Source organism: Danio rerio, chromosome 17, assembly GCF_049306965.1.
Source record: "Danio rerio strain Tuebingen ecotype United States chromosome 17, GRCz12tu, whole genome shotgun sequence".
Lineage (NCBI taxonomy): Eukaryota > Metazoa > Chordata > Actinopteri > Cypriniformes > Danionidae > Danio > Danio rerio.
Window position 1 is genome coordinate 17,837,317 of NC_133192.1, and position 26,954 is coordinate 17,864,270.

The window sequence follows — 26,954 nt, forward strand, 5'->3', positions numbered from 1 at the left end:
AACAAGATGCACAACAAAGGAAACCTTTTTTAGTAACTTACAGTATTTTACATATTATCAATTTGTCTGTTTGTTTGCCAACTTCTTTATGACTTTACACTGCATATTATTGCCAAACATGATTCAGGAGAACAGCTCGCTGCATCATAAAACCTCTATGCAGTTATAATGTGCAGAATATCGTGCTAAAAATTCCCATAGTTAGTTTTTGCCTCATATTTGTTATATATAGTATCAATATTTGAAATATCTCACAAGAGACAAGTATCACATATCTTATGAGTGCTGTTTTTTTCTCGGGAGGCGTCTTAGCATCCAACCAGTGCTAATATACAACCATTATTGCTGCAATTAAACACAATATCACACTGCTACGAGTGTGATATTGCGTTTATACAACAGTTCAACGGCACAATCGTGTATATAAAAAAAGTAAATCAAACACGGAGAGTCTAAAAGCCTTTTGCATTAAGTACTACTTTCTTCCACCATTCATTCACATCTGCAGCTGATGTCAAAACAGCAGAAGACATTATTAATTCACCAACGTCACTTTAGAGTTAGTGTTTGAATCGGTAACGTTGTTCGAGGGTGAGGTCTCTGAGAACCGGGATAGGAAAGTAACTGTATTAAAATAGTCACTGCCCTTATAAATAAACTGCATAGTTGCAATCTATGCAAAAGAGAGATAGATCGAAATATCGAAAATCAAAAATATTACTACCAGTTTATTAATGATTTGATCAGATGTAGTTAGAAAACATGCAGTTTTAATCTTCTAAGCAAGGGCTTATTATGGGATCCTGGCGCCATCTTGTGGATAGACAACGTATACCATCTTTGACTAACGACGCGCTGTCTCTCAGAAATTATAAATATTTTCAAATAGGCACCATCCTTATAAATAAACTGCATAGTTGTAATCTAAACAACTACATTCTCGACTAAAAAGCCCCAAAAGTACATTATGTTGTCCAACAGCAGTAATATTTGTCAAACTCTAGAGCATCCTCTGCTTGTATGTGGGCGGAGTAATACACAAAGGTAAAGAGGCCTTTGTGTGCTGTCACTGGCTGGCAAAATATCTCACGGCCATCAGCCAATCAGATTCAAGAACCAGACAGAACTGTTGTATAAATATATGTATTATATATGTATTGCACAGGTGTGATTTTTTTTCTTTTCTTTTTCTTTTCACAAACTTCAACAGTGTGTAAAAATCTTGATGGTTGTGTGGGTTTCGTCTATCAAATCTGAGCTTTATTTTATATTTTCTATAGGGTTCAAGTCAGGTGATTGGTCGGGCCATTCTACAGCCTGATTTTCTTTCTCTGAAAGCATTTGAGAGTTTCCTTGACTGTGTTTTGGATCACTGTCTTGCTGAAATGTCCACCCTGATTTCATTTTTATCATCATAGATGTTAACCTGAAGCAGCTAATATTAATTTACAATGACGAAAGGCAGAGGGTTGCTAAGTAACTACTGAGAGATTTCAGCTGCTGTCCGGGCTTTCACTGCCTTTCTACTCCTCCCTTTCTTTATGTGTTTGATACTTTTTCTCTGCGTCAAGTCATTTTAATACTCATAACTTCATTTGTAAACGAATAATATTGTTTTTGCATGTATTTATTTCTTTGGTTGTGACTAACATCTGGTGAAAAATTAAAGTCAACGGCACCTTTCAAAATAGGTTTTCTGAGAAAAATGTTGGTGTGTTGAATACTTAATTCCCCCACTCTGTGTTATTAAAACATAATTTTCATTCAAAAATGTGAGTAGGGATGTGATGACTTGACTTTAAAATAATCATTGTCTTCCAGATCCCTCTGCCTGTTCATTCTCATGTATTTTGGTAGCAACACAAAAGTCTCTCTGAAGTCGCCTTGCTTTTTAGTGCGCTTTTAGCATGTTTGCCACCATCCCGGCTGGAGTGCTTTTTTTTTTCCATTCCCTGTGTTGCCATGACATTATCAACAAGAACAAACTTTGGGCTTGTGACAGTCAGCCTCCGCCACTGTTTGCTGAAGATAAGTGAAAGAGCCACAGGTCTTCAGATGCCTCGACAACACACGCCAAAGGGAAAATAAAGAGACGGCTCTCTGGCCAGTCATTGTCTGTTTGGAATGTAGATTTGTTCTCATCTCTGCAAACACCAACCACGGCCAGAGCTCTACGTGAAAACGCTCCCTCACGATATGTTTTGTTTTAACTCAATTATCTAAAGAAAACCGCCCGTTCACAGCCATCGGGCTGCATTGTCCTGTGGGTTCGTCATATTTTTTCCAGACCGAAACAAATTCAATTGGAAATCTAATTCTGTTTGTGAGGGAGCTGATTAGCAGGGCTGCGTTTCACTTGGGGACAGTTTATGGTGTGGTAATGGAATGACATGTATAAATTGTCATCTGACACAGAGATTAAGTGAACCGGAGCGTAGTAAACATCGCCGCCATCATGTCTCCTTTCGGTGTATACCCTTCAACTTGCTCTAGCAGGTTAAGGCAACGGTGTAAAACAGGATTGGACGTTTTTCGTTAAATGGTAGTATTTGCATCTATTTTTCATATTAGTATTAGTATTAATAGTATTTTTTGTTGTTGTTTTGTCTTAACCTACCTAATCTGTGACTTTAGCCAGAATACTATACTGTAGATGTTATTAAGAAATTTAATCAACAACAATAACCATTGTAGTGATGGAGTGAAAAATAGCTACATCTGACACGACGTTTATGTTTATCTACACAACAATAGCATCATGTAAATCAGTAGTCCCTAACCTTTTTACCACCACAGATCGGTCAATGCTTGACAATTTTACCGCAGCCTAGGGGGTGGGGGTGTTGATTGCTAGGCGATCAAATGGTTTCTCAGAGGATGACAAGATGGTAAAACATTGCTGCAACTGTTTGTCTAATAAAATTAGTCTACCAAAATGTTTAGCCTATATTCCATACAAAATATGAAGCTGATTCTTAAGATGTTTTCAACCGGGTGTGCATCTCTCCCAATATGCACGCACAAGCCACCCACCTCCACTGGAAATAACGCGATAAGACAATAAATAACATGCATTTCTGAAAGGTCCCTCAACATTCAGGCCACCGTCATTTGCGATCTCCAGCAGTTGATCTTCTTCTTGAAAAAGAAATGCTGGATTCACCTGATTTATTGACAAATGGGTTGCAGATCCATTCCTTTGCCATTCACTGAGCATTTTTCTTTTTGCAAAGAAATTTTCCAAATACGTCAATTTCTTACTTATTTTGCTGCTTGTGGGTTAAATTTTGGCGCATAAGTGATCGAAATGTAACCAAGAGAATAAGATAGTTTTTCAAAATAAAAGATCTTTCAGACTCAAATAATAAATAAAACAGAAATAATGAATGTTTTCTTGTGCGGCCCAGCATCGGTTAGCAACCTGGGAGTTGGGGGACATTTGATGTAATGGCTTAGCCTACTGTACATATATGGACTATTTTGAGAGATGTAAACAAAAAATACATGATGGTCCTTACATATTTCCAGTTTTACATTTTTAATTTCCATTGCTTCCAAGAATCCAGTAAGGTCAACATATTGATAAATAATGTTATGATAGCTGTTTTAACTTGAAGGTATGATTTAAATGTCTCTTGTTACAGTTATGAATTAGTTTGATAACAAGCAGAAAATGTTCATGGCCAATGACATCACATTAAAATGGTCTCTAAATTGTAAAATGAAAAAAAAAAATGCAAGAATTGAATTGCAGAGTAGGGGTGCCATATTGTAACAAATAATTAGTGTTGGTAGTTGCTCTTAATGTAATTAGGATTATTAATGTCAATTAACAATGCATGAAAATGCTTTCGTGTTAAGTGAAATGGCACCTCTTGTTCTTGCTAACAAACACAACAAGCTATTTTAAAAACAACCTATGAATTAGTTTATTGATTTTTATGCAGTAAAACAAAAGAAAATTGCATCTTTTTTTATAACGCGAAAAAAAGCATTATTCAAACTGGAAACAAACTGTATACAGTAAATAATGAACTGAAAATGAAATCATTACAGGATAGACTTGCAATGTTATGACAAAATTAATTAGTGTTGGTTGTTGCTCTTGATAAGGATTATTAATGTCAATTAAGAATACATAAAAACATGTTTGTGTTTGGCAAAATGCCACATCAGTCTAACTAACAAATTAAGAATGGTCTCCGAGCTAGTTTATTGCTTTTTACACATAAAATATCAAGTGTTATTAAAACACTGTGACTAAATTGTGTTCCAGTTCACTGAAGCGGTCCACGACTTTAGTCAACGCAAGTTACTGACTGATTTTCTTAAAAGAAATACATGCTTACTCCCAGGCTCATTTATATCAAAGTTGATATTTAGCTGCACCATATTGGTGTTTCGTAACATCTAGTTTTTATGAGGTGAGTTGTTGGCCCAATTCTCAACCCCCAACCTGAAGGACCAAGACATACATACACTATGGACAATTTAGCTTACCCAATTCTCCTACAGCACATGTCTTTGGACTTTGGGGGAAAGCGGAGCACGTGGAGGAAGCCCACACAAAAACTCCAATTGACCCAGCCGGGGCTCGAACCAGCGACCTTCTTGTTGTGAGCCAGCAGTTGCCTCTCTTAAACAAATAAATAATGAAAACTTTTAAAGGTATAATACAGTCCCAGGTAGCAAAGAATTCTGGTCCAGATTTGGTATAAAGCTGGCATAGCAGGCATTCGTCCTTCACTGGCATACAGCATGTGGGCCAAACATGGCCCAGGTTTGGCAGAGGTAGCACCGTCATTAAGTCGGCGCACAAGCTAGATATCAAATGTAATATTTGGCCCAGATGTTAAACATTTATATGTGGGCCACATAAGTTTGGCCTCTCTTGACCTACTTTTGAAACATGTTTAATTATTTTTGATTAAAGAAACATGCATGGTGGCGCAGTGGGTAGCATTTTCACCTCACAGCAAGAAGGTCGCTGGTTTGAGCCTCAGCTGGGTCAGTTGGGCTTGCCGTGTGGAGCTTGCATGTTCTCCGCATGTTCGCATGGGTTTTCTCTGGGTGCCCCGGTTTCCCCCACAAGTCCAAAGACATAGTCCGTTGTGTATGTGTGTGAATGAGTGTGTATGGGTGTTTCTCAGTGATGGGTTGCAGCTGGAAGGGCATCCGCTGCGTAAAACATATGCTGGATAAGTTGGCGGTTCATTCCGTTGTGGCGACCCCAGATTAATAAAGTGACCAAGCCGAAAATGAATGAATAAATGAATAAAGAAAAATTTTTTCCAATTGGGTCATTTCAAGGAAAAATGTGGCCCAGTTTAGGCCCCCAAGACTTGGTCCAGTCATGTACTGTAATTCAGTGGGGCATGTGGGCCAAGCAAAAGCTAATTGTGTGGGCCAGATCTGGGCCAGTGAAATTTTGCTATTTGGGGTGTGAAATGAATATCTCACTGCAGATTGTTATAAAAAAATAGCCTGAATTTTGTGTCTAAAATTCAACCTGGAAGTGTGTTGTGACCAAAAATGGATCATTTTCAACAGTGACCAATCTTAATGCTTCTGATTGGTCGTTGCATTCATAAACTCCCTATACATTTGTTGTTGGTTTGTTGGATTTTAATGCTCAGTGCTGCATACAAATGTAAAAAAATGAACCTAATGCAACATGAGCAGATCTAAACTGCTAGTTTCCAACCAAGAACCACGCGATTCTTCCTCAAGGTTAGATCAAGGAGCGACTCCCAGAATGTTCTCCCAGGCGTTGCATATGCTGCCCCAGCACTAATTCTGCGATGGTATAGAAAGATATGCATTTTTTTGGTCAGTGGCTGTGTGATATTAACCTCAGCTCTAATTGCCTGTGTCAGCTGTGGGCAGGGATAGCGAGGCGTGATAACTTAATGCGCCAGCCCCGGATCCTGCTGACTCAAGCACAGCATGTGTTTTCCTGCGCCTTTCCTAGCCCAGGACAACAGTACAGAAATCTAAACAAGATGTATGCGCCGCCTGCATCCCGTGCGCACATGCTCCTAAATAGTTTGTCACTGCCGCTTTAGAATTGGATGTGAATTGCGCTCCTGGGAAGGTTGCAGAGATGAAAACTCATCTGGATGTAAACATATGGCAGGCGGTTAAGTGTGATAGGTGTGTTGGTGGTTAATTAGCAGAGGATAGCGATGGAGACTGTGTGTGTTATCGTGGCCTTTTGTTTATCTGGCACGCGGTCAGGCTGCAGCTGCGTCTGCCCGAGCCGATGTGTTTGTGTGTGTGTGTGTGTGTGTGTGCTCGCTCACACCTGCCTGCTTCTCTCCCGCTAATCAGAGCAGATTACACTCCGCAATTAGTCTCCCAACAGCTCATCACACCACGCCAAGACCAGAGCTCTCATCTCCTCAAAATCAGCCATAGTTGGCAGTGACTGCGTAAGATCCCAAGCAAACTCTTTGCCTGCAGAGCAAGAAAGGGAGAAAGATCTTAGGAAAGGTAATTCTAGTTTCCCTGTCTTCTCTTGCCAAAGACATATTCTACATCTGTTATCCGCGCCTGCTGTTTATGCTGGAATATGTGCTCATGAAGGGGGGGGGGGTTATACGGCTGTGTGTCCTCTGCTCCTCGCAGGGCCCGTTAATCTGTCTAGATCAAATAAAAGTCGTCAGAGATGATAAATCCTGCCTAGCGTCGGCCCTCAACCATCAGCTTGAGACCCCAAGCTTCGACGTTGCTAGGCAACTGTGTCAGAGGAGCATTGTCAGATTGCATGGCCCTACTTTTCGCCGAAGCTTTGGCAGAAGGTACAAACACCTGACTCCCTCAGATTAAGCAGCCTTTAAGGGAGTGGGTTTCTGCTACTGATCAAAATCTGGACCCCGCTGATGTGTGTTTAAGCAAGGCTGAGAGAGATTGAAAAAACAGGAGATATATGTACAGCATATTCAGATTACCTATCTGTCCCCTGCTCAGGTTTGAGAAAGATTCGTCTTCTCCTTCTCAAGGATTCGACCGGATTCAGGACACAATGGAAGTGTTTCTGAAAAGAGGTTTGCTTCCATTAAGACTGCATTTGTTGATTAAATAAAAAAAAACTGAAATTTGCTATGTGTACTTCATGCACACTTCAGAATCTCGCCGTAAGTAGTAGGTTATCCGGGTAATCTTCACATAGTTTTTCGAATTTTATAAATTCTTAAAATGATTTCAATATAGCTTAGGCCATCTTATCTGAAGTATTGTGTTGAGCCTACAAAAGTGGGCATGTCATTTTTCAAGTTTTATGTCTTTCTTTTGTATTCATTATCTCAGAAAGAAAGAATTCTTTCTTTCTTTTTTGATTTTTTTAAAGAAAATGAATACATATTTGTATTCAAATATGAATACAACAGAAAGACATAAAACTTGAAAAATTACATGTCCACTTTTGTGAAAGAAAGAAAGAAAGAAAGACAGACAGACAGACAGACAGACAGACTTATTGACTGAGCTGTGGAATGAGTGCTCTTTCGCCCGGTCTCTCACATTTATGCATCTAAACCCGCACGTTTTATGCACAAACACACCTTTTAAATGAGACAATAACTCTTGACAACTGAAAGTTACTGGCTGCTGTGTCTTTTTAATGTGGTGTGAAGATTATTATGTGTTATTGAATGAAGAGCGCAGTAAAGAAATATCACTTATTAAATTAAAACAACTTTATTATTTTATACAACATCTTTAAATTTAAAAAAGGAAACATACAGGCGATCTTAAGCAAAAAATAGACCCCCAGCCTATAAGGTATTTTATAGAATATCTTAAACCGACTAGTAGCTGTGTTTTTTCTTTCCCTCATACTTATTTATTATAACGATGGAATTTGCAACCTTCGTTAGCTAACGTTGTTTTTCGGAAATGCACACCTATGTGGTTTGTTTGATTTGGGGGTGTTCGCTAGATCTGGCCCACCAATGGAAAAGCGGTTGTTCTTTGCACCACCTGGTGGACAAATTGCTGCATTACGCTTGAAGAAACATACATGCTGAGTGGCCACATATGTACCCAGCTCGCATACTGTTTTTAGCCAACTATATTGTATGCTAGTATAAGATTTCAGACGCATCCACACTCTCCTCTCTAAATGCACCAGATACTTCCTCATCAGCACTCTGTGTTTCTGGAAAACATTGTGCAATTCTCAGTGTGCTCCGTACAGGTGAGTGGGCTTGACAAACCACCTGTAGGACACACTCTCTATTCTCCATTTGCACCAGACACTTCCTTATCAACACTACAGTATGTGTCTCTGGAAAGTATTTTGGTGAAAATAAAATGAAAAACATTAAAGAGCCCCTGTAATGCATCAAAGGAGGGTCTTATTTTGGTTTTGGGGTCTCCAACAACAGGCTGATACGCATGCAAAAAACACTTTCATTGTCTTATAGTATGCATTTATTGTTAACTATTTAGCCCAGTGACTCCCTTATGATTTGTTCAGCGATTCATTTCTTCTCAAACCCCTCTTTAGCATGATGCTCGACTGCACTGATTGGTCCGATGACTCAGTCTATTGCGATTGGTCGACTGCATTCAGTTTGAGAGAGAAACTTTTCTGATCCTTCCAATAACAAACGGCTGACGAATGCCACGCTGTAAGCATGTAGGTTGCTGAAGCACTTTTTAGAAAAATGACAGGAACACACCACAAGGCTGGGGCTATAATGCTGAGGTATTTTTGCAAAAATAAATTTCAACCACTGACTCTTCACAGCCTCATCTTTGGGTAGGAAAGAATAACACTAACTTTCCCTCACCCTACAGAGCACAGCGTCTACGCGACTCAGCTTCAGTGTTTGTCTTCTTCTTTTTCTTTATAAAGTGTCTGTAGATAGGGCTGGGGGTTTCAACTTTTCTGGGTCTGCAACAAATGGGTGGGGCTTGAGTTCCAAATCGTGCCGACACGGCTAAAGATTTGTTACCAAGGCGATTCATTCGAACTGCTCTAAGTCGACACTTATAGATTAATTAATAGTTTTAAACATGGTACACGTTCAGATTTAAGACTTAGCTGGATATTTCACTTCACTTAGAGATGTGTTACACACTGCATGGAAGGTCATTTCCAAAAACCCATAATAGGGCTCTTTAAGACTTGTCATAGCATTTATATACTTCTACTCCCTGATGATGCTTCTTTTGTCTTCACTTTGGATAAAAGTGACTTTGAATGAAAGTGTCTGCTAAATAATAACAAATAAATGTAGTAGCAAAACTGAAATTTTAGGGACCATTAATCCAGTTTTCAATTCTGCTTTTTAAATAAAAGTAAAGATGAAAATGACACGTCTTTTTTTCAATCTTTATAAAAATCCAGCAATGAATTGTGCCTTGAGCAAATGAACAAAATATCATGTTCTTAGACATGACATCTGCTGTAGAACTTCATAAAATCATCATCATGATGTCGGTATCAGATGAAAGGTGATGCAACCTGTTACTACACAGCATCATTTTTTTTCAGAGTGTCTTTATCATTTGGTTTCTTTATAGCATTTATTTATTCAGGAGTATTTTATGGCACTATGACCTCGTATACATACACAGTCAAGTGTATTTTGATTTCCCAGTTCATGACCTCTTAAAAGGACTGAATTCACTGTAAATAAATGTGGTGGGAAGTTTGATTCTGAATGGTTTCAGTTCCAGGTTTCAGTTGCTTTAATGGTTGCTCTTTTGTCCTTGATGTAGATTCAGTAGTCGTGTTGTGGCAGTGTCAGACTCTTTTACTCCTGTTCTGCATTGGCGGCATGCTGGGAAACTGGAGTACTGCCTGTAGCACTGCAGATATCACAGTAGGCCTGTAATAAGGTAAATCTGTGCAATTATTATGATTTTATAGCTAATTATGCAGCCATACATTGTGCTCTGCAAGTGTTGTGTCATAAACTTGGTATGTTGTCCTATATATATATATATATATATATATATATATATATATATATATATATATATATATATATATATATATATATATATATATATATATATATATATACATATATATATAGTTATTTTCTGATGAAAATCATTATTAGTTAGACAGTTTTTCTGTCTTTATTGAAAAATATATTCTAAAAGACACAGATAAGGTTAACATCTTCTGCTGGTTTCATTTCCCATGAGAATCTACGGACGAGAGCCTTGAGTTGAGCGTTGAATTATCAGTATCATGGATTGTGTGTTCGCTACATGGCAGCTGTTTTCCATAATTCCTGCATTCATGAAATGCCTGTGTTTTTGCAAATGACAGCTGGGTTCATTTGTGTTTTCACCTGGGTCAAATTTAGCTTCCGCCACGGGCACTATTTCCAATTACTAATGCCACACTGTTAAAAAAAAAATGGGGGGAAAAAAAACTGTTGACACAAGTATTTACAATTTAATAGTGTTCACCTTTGCACATGTGCTGTTTAATTGGGGAATAAATAATTTGCAAGCATTTAACCTTAACTGCAAATCAAATGCAATGAATAATATTTTAATTATGCTGCGCCAGCACTGTCGACATGTGAGTGTTTGTGCATGCGTGTGTGCATGTTTATGCGTGTGTGATTTTGACTGCCTAAATTTAGTGGTGCAGAGAGCAGCTGTTTTACTCACCTCATTAAGGGCTGTATCCTTTACAGATGAACAGTGAGGCTCATGCTAAGATCAGCCGACAGTGCAAAATACATGCATTTACACTCGAGATGACCTCGCATGAACATTACAGTTTTGAAAAACAATGGCAAAAGGCATGATTACAAACATTTAAGGACTTTTAAAAAAGGTTTTAATTTTATTTAAATAATTATTTATTATTTATTTTATTTAAATAATTAATTAGTACAGTTTAATTATTTAATTTGTTTATTTGTTTGTTTTTTTGTTTGTTTGTTTGTTTGTTTGTTTGTTTTATTTCATTATTTAATTGTATTTTATTTTATTTTATTCTTTTAAACAGCAAGCAGGCTGTTACAGGCTGTTAAACATTAAATTGTTTTATTTAAAAAACATTTTATTACATTTTTTATTTTTTTATTATTTTTTTATTATTTTTAATTTAAATATTTTAATTAAATGTTTTCATTTTGTTTTATTTAATTTTTTATTTTATCTTTTTATTTTATTTTATGTCATTATTTTACTTTTAATTTGTCATTGTTTTATTTTAATTTACCTTTTTTATTTATTTTATTTCATGTCATTGTTTTAATTTTTAATTTCTCATAATTTTATTTAAATTTTACCTAAATGTTTTAATTTACCTTTTAAATTTATTTTATTTCATGTCATTGTTTTAATTTTTAATTTCTCATAATTTTATTTAAATTTTACCTAAATGTTTTAATTTATCTTTTTATTTTTATTTTATGTCATTGTTTTTTTATTTATGTCATAATTTAATTTTAATAAAAAAAATATTTTATCTTTTTATTTTATTTTATGTCATTGTTTTATTTTTTAATTTGTCATTATTTTTTATTTTAATTAATTTTTTAATTAATCTTTTAAACGGCAAGCAGGTTGTGCATAAAATAGTTTTATTTGTTATTTTATTTTATTTCATTATTTTATTGTATTTTATCCTTTTAAACAACAAGCAGGCTGTGCATTAAATAATTTTATTTCATTTTTATTTTATTCTTTTAAACAGCAAGCAGGCCAGAACATATTTATATTTAATAAATAAATGTACTAATGGCTAGTATACATTCAGCTTAATCCAATTAGTTAATTAAAAATAATATTTAAGTTTTTCGTATCTCTCTCTCTCTCTCTCTCTCTCTCTCTCTCTCTCTCTCTTTATTTGTCCACATGTATTTGTATGTGTATAATATACTCTCAATATGAAACATTAGGAATTCACTCTGAAATTCTCACTTTCTCTTGTAATTTTCGTTTTGTTCTGCAAACTGCTGATAATTAAATAAACTAAACTTAAAATGAGAATCAGCCAATACAACAGAAAATATGCAAGTGCGTAGATTTTTTATATTTATTTGCACACACACACGCAGAAAAAAACGATTACTTAACAGTTAAAAAAAAAAAAGCTATAAAAAAAAGCTTTTAATTACAATGTCATTATTTGAAAAGAGAAAAAAATATACTGAAAAACCTTTACAGAACAAAACAAATATTAACATTTTCTTTTGGTCTCTTAATTTTTTACCTATAAATAGCTGTATGCATACACGCACAGTAAATACACTTACACTATATGAATAGACCACATCTGCAGTGTTGTCTTGTCATTTGACCTACAAAGCCTTGCCAATGACAACTCCTCCCCTGCAACCGAGATCGTAAAGTGCATCCCAGTAGCAGCAGTAGGTCAATCAGGTATTTTTCCGACACACTTTACGCAGTAGAGAAGTAAACCTATTCACGTAAAGGAACACCTAAAGCATCATTAGCATTCTTTCTTACTTCTCTCAAGAAATCTTTTCATATGTCTTTCACTATATTTATGAGGACGTTTTCATGCTGTTGCGCTTTACAAGAACCGTGAAATGCAGTCAAGTACATAAACACTGAAAATGACCTCTTCTCCAAGGCTGCTTTACACCATAACAGATCTTGCTTTATATGGATTGTGAGTGAATGTGATCGCGTTTGAAAGGAGAGCAGGTCAAATGAGCAGGAGAGCTTAAGAAATTTGGCTCGCATGCTCTCGCTGACCCCACTATCACTGAGACGCCTTTGTTTGGTGCTGATATGAAGCTCTTCCTCTGGTTATAAGTGTACTCTGAGCTTAATTCAGGAGCGCCGCCTGCCACAATGATGAATGATAGCTTATCTCCATGACCACCGCTGACCTCCGGGACGCATTCAGCTGGAGGTGGGAGCTGGTGGGAGCCGGAGGGTCAGATTTGGTCTACATTGCGGAGGCCAGCCAATGACCCAGAGAGCAAAATGGCTGGTTAATGTCTTAATGAAATGCTAGAAATGCAAAGAGGTTTAGGTGAGGGTTCTGTGTAAGTTTGCATGAGAGAGAGAGAGAGAGAGAGAGTAGACTAATAAAAAAACTAAATCAGCGATGCGCTTGCAAACAAACAAACACACTCACTAGATAGTTATAAATAAATCATTGTAAATATTTTGATTATTAATATTTATTACTACTGTTGTATCCTAAAATGCTAATTGTTAAATGTACAGTTTATTCTAATTTATTATTATTATTAATTAATTTATTTATTACTACTATTCACTGTGTGTACTATGTTTTATAAATACCGTTTATGTTCTTTTTAACGTAAACTTTAATGCTTTGGCAATGCATTTGTAACATTTTTCTTAAAGGGGGTGTTCATTAGACTGTCATGACACCTTTATGATCATGACATGACCAGTGCTGGCTATGTTACTTTTAAAAAGTAATAGATTACTGACTACTACTGGAAAAGGGCAATCTGATTACATTACTAATTACTTAATGTAAAAAGTAATCAGATTACTTATTACTTTACTTCGAAGTTACTTTTTAAACATGTCAAATATACATGGCTGCATGGTGGTGCAGTGGGTAACACGTTGTCTCACAGCAAGAAGGTCGCTGGTTCGAGCCTTGGCTGGGTCAGTTGGCGTTTCTGTGTGAAGTTTGCATGTTCTCCCCATGTTGGCGTGGGTTTCCTCCTGGTGTTCCGGTTTCCCCCACAAGTCTAAAGACACGTGCTATAGGTCAATTGGGTAGGCTAAATTGTCGTAGTGTATGTGTGTGAATGAGTATGTGTGGATATTTTACCTATAAAAGTACAAAATAAACTGCAGCTCTTTTAGTAATTCAATATTCACCTATTACAATGGGTTTAACACAGCAGCTTGACATATTCAAAAGACTTAAGGAGATAGTTTATCCAAAACTTAAAATTATCTCCTCATTTTCTTGTTCCAAACCTGTTTGTCGAAGACAAAAGAAGATTTAGACAACACAAAAGAAGACATTTAGAAGAAAACAGGATACCTGTAACCATTGACATCCATAGTATGAAAAAGCACTGCAGTGTTTGGGTGATCTGTGTTTGAGGTGATTAGTCTGCCAAGATGTGTACATTCCTTACAAAGCATGAAACTGATCAGTCAGTTTTTGTCTATTGTGCCTATAAGGAATGCAAGCATGCACAATAAGTGAATGGCCCCATAAGCATCAATGCTTCTCTTCACATTTAGAAGATACCTTCACTTCTCATCCTGCATAAAAATACAATTTAGCCTGTTTAGGCTGAGATGGGCCGCTGTGTTTTTGGGCACCATTTTCCTTCTTGGCAATGGGTATTGCCGTAGAATGCTTTCTATTTAAGTGTTTGGACAAGAGTTGAAAGTTCTTTAGAGCCTGGACATAGGCTGCATTTCACAACAAAATCTTTTTTTTATGCTCAATGAGGTCAAAAATGGCTGTATTTCCACTTGAAGTAGCAGCCATTCTCCTCACCAGCCATTTCAGCTCACATTCTCCAGAAATTTAAAAGCACATGGTTATTAACTGACATTGCAGCAGAAAACGTGATTTATCTGTTAAAAACTATATTTGTATTGTAAGTTATGCAAGTACACTGACTTTATTAACTGTAATCAAATTAATGAAATTTAAAAGTTACTTCATTTCCCGAAAATGTAATTAGAATACAGTAACGCTACTGTGGAACATGTTACATGACACATTTCATGAGTATGAAGATTTTATGCATGTTTATGACAATTATTATTAAGTGTTATTCACTTAGTTACGTCATGACAATATGACACAACCAAATACATCATAACTTTGTTTTTGTTTGTTTTTGTTATGACAACTTGACGTTACCAAGACAACGTAACTTGTCATAAATCTGTCATAAACATGATAGTCATGAGGCAATTCTAATTGTGTCATGAATATATTTTTTTTCAGTGCAACAAAATTAATTTGTCATTAAAGTTTGTTAGTAAAAGTGCCAACACTGAAATAATTTTATAATGGTGTCATTAACATTAACATTTTTACCTCTCGTTGAGGTAAAAAATAATAATAATGACGCTGTTATAAAATTATGACACAATTATAAAGGCCTCATTAAATTCATGTTATTTTATTTTATTTAAATCACAGAAGAATTAATTTGTGTTTATTCAAAACCTATAGAAATGCCTGAAATGCAGGTAAATATGCAGTAAATATGCAAAACTGAAAATTCAAATGGGTTTTGTGAGGGCTGAATGAAGGCTTGCAGTATAAAAACATGAATAAATACAACATATAAAAATAAACACAAAATAAGTCTTATTCAACATGCAACAATATCAGTGTGAGCCTTTTATTCATTTATTTTAAAATGCAGTTTGATATGAGAGTTAGATTCAGTTTTGTAAAACAAAAAGAAGAAAAAGAAAAACAAAAAGATCATAAGCTCAATATGAAGTCAACTGTAGTGTAGGTATTTGTATTTATCACCACTGTAATGTATTTGAGGTTAATTGGCATGATGTTGTATGCTTTGTTCTTGTTTATGTCCTTGTTTGTCACTGTAGAGGAGGATGCTGGGTGATTAGAGGTGGATTGTGAGGTACAGGAGACGGTATTATCATCCGTGCGTGAATGAATTTTTCTGATCCAGGCTCTGTGATTAAAGATTAAGACTGCTTTACAACCTCATCTAGCAGGATTTCGGTTGCAAGTCAAGAATCTGTCATTTGTGTGTGTGTGAGGGATAGAGAGTGTCTCTTTTTCCCTCAAGGGACTAACATCAAATAAATATAAACTGAAAAAAATAAATCAATGTTAAAAGTTTAACATTTACAGGTATTAATAATGAATAAAATATTGCTAAAAATTAAAAGAAAATTAGGTTGAAACTGAAATTCTAAAAATTAAATGAAGATATTACGAACAATGCTTAAAACATTTGGTCTCACAGCAACCTCTGCTCTGCTACTGTACGTTTGTTCTTTTTTCACACTCGACTGTCCCCCTATTTTATTTGATATTTTTACTAAATACTACATGAAAAAACAACAACAGCACAATTGGAAATTAGAAACGTTGACATAACCACATACACATTGTCTCGATCAATGTCTAACTTTCTTAGATCGCCGGAAAACATTTACATGGACTACAATCCTGTCTCACATCATATGAACTACAAGTCCTGTCATGCAACTCTCACACACCTGCTCCGGGTCTTCATTGATTAGACTCACAGTTTATGCTGCTCAAAGACTGATTACAACAACTTTAAAAACAGCACAAACACACACATTGTTGCTGAGTCTTCTGTAATGTGAAGTGACGCTGACAACAGGGAGTGAAGATCTAAACGCAGGGTTTATTATACAGAGATGGTCAGGCGAGCATCGGTCACAATCAGGAGCAAACCGATGTATGTAGGTAAATCCAGAGTCGTAGTCAAATACACAGGGGATAGTCAGTACAGGCAGGCAGCAGGCGAAGTAAACAAACAAACAAGGCGAGGGTCAAAAACATGACAAGGCAAGGAAAACGCGGCGTAGTGTTCACAAAACTGTTCAACAAGACTAAGCAACTTGTGTGAGAAACAGAGGGGTTTAAATAGTTCAAGTAATCAATGATCATGAGTATCAGCTGTGTTTGTGTGTGTGTCCAAATGACTGTCAGATGTGGCAGGAGTGATTGTTGCAAAGACTTCTAGGATATGTAGTTCAGTAGGAAGTGATTTCCAATGGAGGAAACACTGCTGGTGATTACAACAAACTACAGAAAGTAATCTCCAGCAGAGTACGTACTGCTGGAGATCACAACACACATATACTAATAAAATGTTTTATATGACCACAAAACCATTATAAGTGGCTAATTGAGATTAAAACATGACCTGAAATCTGAACAAATTGGTTTTTAAGCATCAAAACATTGATGTATACTCTGTTTGGACAATATTTGACTTAGACACAGCTATTGTGAAAATCATCTTTAAAGTTGTCTATATCAGGTATTCTCAACCTGTGGGCCTCAGCGATCCTGCAAGAGGGCCGCTTAGAATTAACACGCAATATTATGCTAGAATTTTTGGATTTCATTATTAACGTTATATTAAAATGATCGCAGTAATGCTCATTCCCTGATTGATTACTTCAAACTTGGCACAAAAACAGCCTCATGATCGCGTCTGCAACTAGTACATGGAAGTCTGTTTTTTTACAAACTGTGCGTGAAGTGAAAGTAACTCTTTGTGTGTACTATTTTAAATGCGCAAATTTGCCCAACGCGAAGCAGTGGCGCAGTAGGTAGTGGTGTCGCCTCACAGCAAGAAGGTCGATGGGGCACTGGTTCGAACCTCGGGTCAGTTGGCGTTTCTGTGTGGAGTTTGCATGTTCTCCCTGCATTCGCGTGGGTTTCCTCCGGGTGCTCCAGTTTCCCCCACAGTCCAAAGACATGCGGTACAGGTGAATTGGGTAGGCTAAATATTCCGTAGTGTATGTGTGTGTATATGTGTGTATTTACACATGTGTGGATGTTTGTGTGTGTGGATGTTTCCTAGAGATAGGTTGCGGCTGAAAGGGCATCCGCTGCGTAAAAACATGCTGGATAAGTTGGCAGTTCATTCTACTGTGGCCATCCCGGATTAATAAAGGGACTAAACCGACAAAAAAATGAATGAATGAATGAATGATATTTGTCCAAATTAATCTCCTCTGACAAAGAGTTTTTAAGTATTTACAGTAGAAAATTGACTTCTTGGAACATCATCTTTACCGATTATTCTAATGATTTTTGGCATAATATATGAGATTTTAAGAAAAATATGTACATTTTGACTGATACTGTATGTATTTTTGGCTGTTGATAAAAATAAACCTTTGCAACATAAGACTGGTCCAGTGTAAACAACTAAATTAGTTATTAGATGAAGAGAAACTACACCAAATGTAAATTAGAAATGTTGACATGAACCCAAAACAAATATATGAAAAAAAAATAAACAAACAAACTATTTGATAAAAAAAAAAAACACTTCGAAATTAGCCATGTTGAACTGAAATAAATCTACAATTACTCAATGTAATTATTAATTGATTTATCTTAGTGGTCAACGTAAATTAAAAAGCTTTACAGAAATGTTTTTTTCATAACAAAATGAACATCTTGCACAGTATTGTACAGTATTACATAAAGTACTTGTATAGTCTGTCTTAGGTTATGTATAGTCAACTATTGATAGTATAGATGTAGTATGGTAGCTATGTATAGGTTAAATATTGATTATGAATAAATATGATTGTTTGTGTACACTCGTAAAACATTTGTTGCTTGTTCAAACTACTAAAACAGCACAATTCTTGAGGTTATTTTGGGACAACTTATTTTTGTTTGTGTTGAATCCACTTAAATTATGAAAAACTAATAAGTTAACTTAATTTCTTTAATCAATTGTGTTAAGTCCAGCATTTTTTTTTTTACAATGTAACACCATTGTCCTTTGAGAAACAACATTTCTACTTTGTCCACATACACCAACTTGAAACTTACACATTTAGTAAAAAAATAAATTGAACAGATTCAAAAAGTCCAGTGAAGTCTAGAATCTGTCTCATGCGATATAGAGAAAGTGGTGTCCTAGACTAAACCGAAATGCTGAGTTGATGGTCTGCCACTTCAACATCACCTTGGTCCTTCTCTCAGTCCAGTGCTCAGTCCGATAACATCAGTCTTCACTAAGGGGAAGCTTATCACTGAGCCAGGCCTGCCATTGTGTTTATGGCTGTGCTTTGAATCGGTAAGACCCCTCTAATATATATCTGCAGGGATCGTAAAGGAGCCGCTGTATAGCTTTTATTGACTCCTCTGGAAGACATTGGAGACGTAGATCAAAGGGAATGCGTTCGGAAATGCTTGTGGTTGGGGACGAATATACTTTCATTTAAGAATGGGCGTCTTGCGTGCTGTCTTCCCCTTTGAGTAGTAAATGTGGAAAACGGACGCTGTGCTGGTGCTGTTACTGTTTGTTTTAGAGTCAATTTGGTGTGCTCCAAAACCCGGTGAGGCAGAGTTTTAAGGCTGAGCTTGTTTCAAATGGTAGTGGCAGCTGGTTTTAGTTGCATCCTAAGGGTCCATTTTGTCTGTCTTTCCAAAGCATTCTGGAGCTTGTGCCCCCATGGTGTTTGCTTTTATTAAGCTGAGCCCATTAAGGTCAATAGTAGTTATGTAGAATGTTATGGTAATACACCATATGGAAATGTTGGCCCATACCGATAACTCCTTATATTTGGAAGCCGATATCTGATATATTGCGTGATACAATTCAGCCATATGAAAACTTATATTTTTCTTTTAACAATAACCTTTAAAGTAAGCATTTATCAGCCAAACCCTGCCAAATATGCGTCACTAAAAATGTTATTAGGCTAAAAAAATATAATATAAATGTTTCTATCTTTATTATTATTTAATAATTATTTATAATTATTATATAATTATTTAAGCTGAGCTGTTAACTAAGCTATTATTAGTATTAGCTTATTACTAAGCTGAGTCTATTAAAAACAATAGTAATAATGTAGTATGTTATGGAAATGTTGGCTGATAACCGATAACTCCTTATATTTGGAAGCCCATAACCGATATTATACGGTGATACAAATCAGCCTTTAACTTTCTTTTTCTGGATAATAGCAATAACCTTTAAAATAAGCATTTATCAGCCGATATCAAACTCTGACGATATGCGACACAAACATTTTATGAGTTTAGAAAAATAATAGAAATGTTTCTTTTATCATTATTATTGTTTCTAAGCTGAACTATTTACTAAGCTATTACTAATATAAGCTTATTACTAAGCCTAGCCCATTAACATCAATAGTAATTATCTATTTTTTTATGGAACATCCACAATATGGAAATTTTGGCCGATACCTATAACCTTCAATAATTTGGAAGCTGATAACCGATATTATCGATATTACTGGATGGTAATAATAACCTTTAAAGTAAGCATTTATCAGTTGAAATTAGACTATGCCGATATGTGTCACTTAAAATGTTATTAGTTTAAAAAAATTATAGAAATGTTTCTGTCATTATTATTATTACTAAGCTTAGGTTTTAACTAAGCTATTACCATTATTAGCTTATTACTAAGCTGGGCCCATTAACATCAATAGCTATTGTTTAGTATGTTATAGAAATCGACAATATGGAAATGTTGGCCGATACCGATAACCAAGAACTCCTTATATTTGGAAACCTATATTATAAGGTGATACAAATCAATCTTTAACTTTTATTTTTCTGTATGATAACAATAACCTTTAAAATAAGCATTTATTAGCCGATATGGAACTCTGCCTATATATGTCACTTAAAATGTTATTTGTTACACAAAAAAATAATAAAAGTGAAGTGACCATTGTGCTTGAACAGTCTACTGCAGATGTTTTTATTTATGCCATGAGGACAGTTGCTCAATAAACATAATCAATATATTGATGAAAATACAAAGTAAGATATTTTGAAGAATGTATGAAAAAGGTGCCATTGACTTCCATTAAATATATTTGTTCCTATTATGGAAGTCATACCCTCCCTCCCAACATTCTTTAGAACAGTGGTTCTCAAACTGTGGTACGTGTACCACTAGTGGTACGCGGGCTTCCTTCTAGTGGTACATGAATGCAATGACATATCTCAAGTACATGCTACAAATAATTCAAAATGTATTAAAAATTATGTATATAATATGCCATATATTATATATAAGCAGTATTTCTGAGGTAATCTGCCAGGCTTTTTAACTGTGCAGAGCTGTAGCTGCTTTACTGGGCCTACTACACTACTGTATTTCAATACTGCTCATTTTGGTGGTACTTGGAGAGACAATTTTTTTCTGAGGTGGTACTTGATGAAAAAAGTTTGAGAACCACTGCTTTAGAATGTCTAGTCATATCTTGAATATCTATAACTACTTGGTGAAAAAAAATTTGTTTTTGGATGAACTGCCCCTTTAGCTTATTAATTTTCATACACCCTACACAGTCTTACATTTTCACACACTCTTGCACATATAGCATGTAAACGCATCAACATTACACATCACAGTACTCACTACTCTTGAGTACTTTTAAAAGGGCTACTTTTTACTCACATTTTGAGTAATATTTGCAACAGATACTTTTACTCGCAATACATCTTTACGTCACCACTACATCTTTATGTCATGACTTTACTTGGAGGGGCACATTATTATTAACTCATTTCTAACTGTACAAAAATGACAAAATTCAAATAACAATGCTCTTTAACTTAATTTATTAAGTTAATCAGGTTTCAACTATTTTCTTTGTATATTATATCAGTTATATATCAAATATATAGTTTTACTATGTTTGACTGATGCAAACTGAGATGATCAGAAAAGTTTATTTGATGCAAATAAAAAAATTAAGGCAGCAAGAATTATTTTTAAGTTTTTTTTTATTTATTTTTTTTACAATTAATATATCTTAATTATTATTGTTCACGTATAAGCATTTCATTTTAATCAATAGTATTTTAAAAAAGGGGTATTTAATAACCAGGCTTTTAGCAATTTAATTGATCAGCCCTGTAGAATGATACTCCACTGACTATTCCATAAGCATTTCTAAGAGCTTTCTGTTTGGTATATGCCTTTGTAATGCGTTCCAAATTAGTCACATGATATAATGAAAGAAAGGCAGCACACTAGGGTTTGAAAAAGTGCTTATATCTCTGTTTATGGCATATAGAATGGCTGCTTCTCAGTCTGTCTGTGTCTCGTTCTGGGTCTGGTAATAAATGCTCCGGCTTCAGTCTCCCAGAGGCAGTCAGACTGGAACAATTATAATCTTCCAGTGCACCAGAGACTGAAGCTCCATCCACATGTAACACCATTAATTGCATCGTTACGTGTTATTGTACCAAATGGCGCAGCCGTCTTGAGTGCTGTTTACAAATGAAACGTGATGCGTGGCGGGACAGTTTGTGCCCCTTTAACGTGGCCATTAAACCTAAAGCAGCCGTACTGTGATCCCTTGCTTCTTTGGGGATTGAAGGAAAAGAAAGAAAGAAAACTACAGCTGAGGAGCTCCCATGAGGCGCACCTTCATTAGGAGCCTGTTAGAGCAGCCTGAGTGAACTGGAAGAAGTTTATTTTCCCGCCGGCAAGCGCATTCTTAAAAATGATGAATCTTTAGTGGTTCATTGCTGCACCCTGGGTAAATTTGTGAAAGGGATTTTGTGCTCTACACATGTTTGTATATAAATATGCATTTTAATATTTGATAATTTTTAATTTACATTATATTCACTTATTAAAGGACACTTTTTTAAATTATGCATTTTAAAATAATATAAATTTTTTTTTACTTGTTTTAATGATTACTCTTACAGATTAATATTATCAATTTGTTTAAAAATCACATTAGCAAGAAATGTGGCAAAACAAATAGAAAATAACAAAAAAATGTAAACACATCAAATGTTAACAAAGTCGGCATGAGGGTATTTTGGTGAAACTAAAATAGCACTGCATCATGCATGCCCCTGTCCCTGCATATTATTTTATATTTAACATATTTTTATTTAAAATGTTAATGTAATATAATTTATTTTTTATATTTTATTAAATTTATTCATTTTTAAATAACATTTATTTAAATTTTTTTTAATTTAATTAAATGAAATTTTAAATGCAAATATTTTTTTTTAATTCTATTTATTTTTATTTTAATCTAGTTCATTTTTATATGTTAATTTAATGTAAATAATTTTTTATATTTAATTTATTTAAAAATATTTATTTTGATTTTTAATTTTAATTAAATTTTATTTTTTTATTTAAATTTAATTTAATTTAGTTTAATATAATGTAATCTTACTTAATTTAATGTTTAATTATAGTTTTAACTTAATTTAAATGTAATTTAATTTAATATTATTTAATTTGATTCTATTGTAATTTAATGTCATTTAAACTTTATTGAACTAAATTTTTATTTTATTTATCACCAAGTTTGTGATTATCTTTAATAGCAGTTATATATAGTATTCAACATTAGAAGGGGATCAAATATTTTTTCAAATGTCCTAAGACAAAAAATTTTGTTGTTCAATTGACGATTTTGCTTTTGAACAACTTCAAATGTTGACTACTTTATGTGTATATATATGTATTCTCATTGGAAAAGCTCTTCAGTTGATTAGGAGTTCTATGCTCTTGCCATATGTAAAAGTTGTTACTAAACTTAAACATTTCTTCAGTGGCATCATTAGGGGCTATTAAAAGATTTTGTTTTTCATCTTTTTTTTTTTTTTTTTTTAGTATTTTCCCGTCTTCCTGAACTTTGCGCCTGTTGATCATGTGAATTGAGTGTTTGGGGTTTTATTTTCATTAAGTGTCCTCTCCCTTCGAGGCCCTGCATCCTTGGACTCAGCTGTTAACTGGGTTTCCCTTGTCACCGATACACTGGCAAATTGAATTTCCCATCTCGCGGGTTTTCACCGCAGGCCCAGAGCTGGTGCTGCCAACAACAGGGACTCACTCGATCATCCCGCAGCCCCAGGTCGAGCACTTTGACTAGGGTACGCTTACACATCGTCATGTTCAGATACGCCTGTACATGTCAACTCACTTTTATATCTATAACACTTTAGGAAATGCAAATCATGTCAAAACAAGTTTACAAGAAAACAGCCAATATTAGAAAATCAGGGATGAAGTTTCATCAGTATGAGACAAGTTCAGTTTATTAGGCACATTCAAGTCCACAGAATGATGCTTTTACTCTAGGTAGTTTAATATTAGTCCAATATTAATATTAGTCCAAGGTCTGTAGGTTCCATTACAGATAAGTAAAAATATTCTCTAATTGTCTATGAAAAACTCTTGTGAAATGATGATAGTTTTATTAACTGTCTATTTATATCATTATTTCATATGTCATTGCAGCAGATATAGGTAGTGGGAATGCACAAAAAAAATTATTAGCGGCAGGAGCAAGTATACTGTTGGTGTTTTTTTTTTTTTTTGCGGATCTCTCTCTCTCTCTCTCTCTCTCTCTCTCTCTCTCTCTCTCTCTCTCTCTCTCTCTCTCTCTCTCTCTCTCTATATATATATATATATATATATATATATATATATATATATATAAAGATAAAAAAAATCAATTATTAGAAATGAGTTATTAAAACTATTATGTTTAGAAATGTGTTGAAAAAAAATCTTTCCGTTAAACAGAAATTTGAGAACAAAATAAACAGGGGGGCTAATAATTCTGACTTAAACTGTATAAATAAATCAGTTAAAAACATGGTACCCATTTATTTGTAAATTCGTTTTAAGAAAACTAATCATTTAAAATGTTAAAAAAAGTAACAAAAAAACTAACCAAAACAAACCAACAGCAATATAAATAAAGGTTAAATAAAAGTAGAAAGAGGGGCGAGGCAGTGGCGCAGTAGGTAGTGCTGTTGCCTCACAGCAAGAAGGTCGCTGGTTCGAACCTCGGCTCAGTTGGCGTTTCTGTGTGGAGTTTGCATGTTCTCTCCCCCACAGTCCAAAGACATGCGGTACAGGTGAATTGGGTAGGCTAAATTGTCATTAGTGTATGAGTGTGAATGTGTGTGTGGATGTGTGTACCAGGGATGGGTTGCGGCTGAAAGGGCATCCGCTGCGTAAAAACTTGCTGGATAAGTTCGCAGTTCATTCCGATGTGGCGACCCCAGATTAATAAAGGGACTAAAGCTGACAAGAAAATGAATGAATAAAAGTAGAAGGAGTGCATTTCAGGACTTGGGCCCCATGGCTGGAATTGCTTACGGCCCCAAATTCACTAAATCCGTCCAAGAGTGTAACCTCTAAGTGCAAAAAAAGTTTCCATTGCAGGTTTTCAAAGTATTCCTTTTTAGAAACTGCCTGAAAAACAACCTTGTGTACAATGATTTTAATTTCTATTTTGCACTATACTGCATGTTGTCTTAATTTTAATAAGTAAAAACAAAATTTAATGTTGTCTTTGCAAAACAGACTTAAAGGCTATATGCCAAAGCATGCTAATAGGACTTTTAATTTGCCAGTAACCTGGGTTAAGCACTTCCGGTGAACTGTATGCCAATGCAAAAATCGGCACGTTTAAGGTCTGTTTTCTTTAAAACCCAGCGATCTCCACTGGCTGAGTAATATCCAATTTAAAGTGGGTCTCAGATTGTACAAAAAGCACTGCATTAAATTACATTTTCCCCCGCCATGTCTTTACAATAAGAGCATTTATTTTACCCCGGTATATTCAATGGAGCTTCTGCGCTAGCCTGCCGATTCTGACAGGCGCGTGCGAGTAAAAGGCCTTTTGTCTTGTTTTACGCTTAAACAACTAAATGAGTGCCAAAGTCTGTTTAACTGATTGTATTTTAATTACATTACAACATCGATGCTGTAAAAGGAATCGTATAAGATGGAGAAATTTCACAATAATTCACAATTATCAGTATGGGAACAACACTAGCTCGGCATATACCCTAATTTAACTAGCGCAGTTTGAAGGGTAATGCACATATTGTTGACGGATGTGATTTTGGGTACGTCAACTTTACCACCCCCAACTAAGCAAGCCAAAGGCGACATGTGTTTCAGAGTCGTACGGACATTTTTTCTCAGCTCCCGCCTCTGTCATTGGGATTAGATTAGCTCGTACTCTCATGCCTGGATGCTTTGCTGTATTAGCAGAGCCGCAGCAGGGCAGTGGCATTCATGGCGAGATGGCCGGTTTCTACAATAGAGATAAAGCTGCTGGATTTCAAATCACACCATGCTCACTGACCTTCTGTGAAATGTTAAACCTCGGCCCGGCTCGCCTGCCGCGTCACGCAGGAGATAGAAACCTATGGGAGGAGAATTTGAATGTCAAGGTGTGTGTCAGCGTGTGTCCACCTGCTTTCTGTATTTGATTTTGCGGTGTGATAAAAGCGTGTGCTGCAAATGCATGGATGCTGCAGCTCTGTCAGGATGACTATCGTTGAACGCTGTTCATCTGTGTTGGGTTGTGGAGCTGCAGCCAGTCTGATTTTATCATCGTTTGTCCCCTGCGGCCCTCACACAGGCCTGTTCCGGGTGATGGTGCTTGCTTAATGTTTGAGGATGGTGACTGCTGTCACAGAAATGCAGTTCTGAAAGTGGAAATTATAATCCTGCTGTGGTATGGTTTAGTTGTTGTTTATATGCACTTGTATTTATTTGCTGGTATATACATACAGTTAAAATCAAAATTATTAGCGCTCCTCAGAATTTTTTTCTTTTTCAAATATTTCCCAAATGATGTTTAACAGAACAAGGAAGCTTTCACAGTAATTCCTATACTATTTTTTTTCTTCTGGAAAAAGTATGGAAAAGTCTTTTTTGTTTTATTTTGACTAGAATAAAAGCAGTTTAATTTTTTAAAGTTAATATTATCAGCCCTCTTAAGCAATATGTTTTTTTTTTTTTCGCTTGTCTACAGAACTAACCAGTTATAAAATGATTTGCCTAATTACCCTAACTTGCCTAATTAACCTAGTTAAGTCTTAAAATTGCAGTTTAAGCTGAACACTAGTATCTTAAAAAAATATCTGGTAAAATATTATGTACTGTCATAAATATTGGACTGCTGAATTATCAGAAAATAATGAACACTACAGGTGATAATGCAGCCACAACTCAAACCAGTTTGCCCAATAAGCCTCGGGTGTGCATTTTTTTCTAATAATTCAACACACCAAATTCAATTATTCAACTTAATTATTCTACATATACCATACCTCAAGACATGTTCAGATGTTGTGTTTGTATTGTTTGCCTGTCTTTAAACGGCTCCTGTGTGTAGGACTTTAGTTTCTTGCGCATCAGAATAAAGCATTCAGCAGCCCTGTTGTGTTATTGAATGCTGTGATTGATTACCTATGATACAAATGTAATTACAAAATG

At 35.3% G+C, this 26,954-nt stretch overlaps 1 protein-coding gene and 1 long non-coding RNA gene across 9 annotated transcripts in view; one reads left to right on the plus strand and one right to left on the minus strand.

The window, feature by feature from the left end:
• Positions 1–26,954, plus strand: part of foxn3 (forkhead box N3) — a 176,795-nt gene that overhangs the window by 10,292 nt on the left and 139,549 nt on the right. The gene's annotated exons all lie outside the window — the stretch shown is intronic.
• On the minus strand, positions 5,128–10,389 carry LOC141378538 (uncharacterized). Its single transcript, XR_012393306.1, has 3 exons — positions 10,038–10,389; positions 7,402–9,941; positions 5,128–7,091 (listed from the first exon to the last, which is right to left on the minus strand). It is a non-coding gene; the product is annotated as an uncharacterized lncRNA (long non-coding RNA).